Raw genomic sequence first — 803 nt, forward strand, 5'->3', positions numbered from 1 at the left:
TCTGTGCTCTTCAAATACTATGGTTCCATCACCTCATTTTCTAGTTGCAATACTTTTATATTATGATTTCTACTTTTACAGTAGTAATTTCTTATTTCATATGTATAACACTTTAGTTTTGGGTGCCTGCTATGGCACATAGGAAGGATCTTAAAGGTCTTTTTTTATGACATCCTGTAAATAGGAATTTCCTGAGTCGGGGTATTTAATATTTAACTAAGCAAAATATGTAATAAAGAAGCTATAAAATGTCTCAGAATAGTCTACAAAACCCATCTCTTCTTGACGAGAAGCTGGAGCTCAAGCATCCCCGGGAAGCGAAAGCTTCCTCGCAGGGTCTCACTTCATTACTATTCACATGTGTGACCCAAGTCAGCCTAAGGCTGCCATGGGAACGAGTCTCACTCAAAGAGAGATACTTCTAAAGCTTTACACTAGGACTTTAACACAGAAGACTCCCATTTCTCCAAGTGCTCACGCACATAAAGACTTACTTAGGCGGCCCGGCCTGCCTAGGGAGAGGGGTGGGAAGTGAGCACTAGCTACAGCCAGCCAGGCTCGCCTCCCAGGGCAGCCAGAAGCCACAGCTGAGTCTCAGAACCAGCACCTGCACATCTCACTGTCACGCAGAAGGCAGCATTTACCACACTCTGGACTGGGGAACGGCGGAGTTAAGAGTTTACTGCAAAGCTTCTCTGAGCCTTTATGAATCGTAATGTGTTTGCAATGTTTCCCGAATGTATTTGACTAGCTCCTTTTTCTCAAAAAGCAATTAACATGTGCTGAGCTAATAGTTTGGGAAG

This window comes from Panthera pardus, unplaced genomic scaffold, assembly GCF_024362965.1.
Source record: "Panthera pardus isolate Hobbes unplaced genomic scaffold, ASM2436296v1 HiC_scaffold_24, whole genome shotgun sequence".
NCBI classification, from domain to species: Eukaryota; Metazoa; Chordata; class Mammalia; order Carnivora; family Felidae; genus Panthera; species Panthera pardus.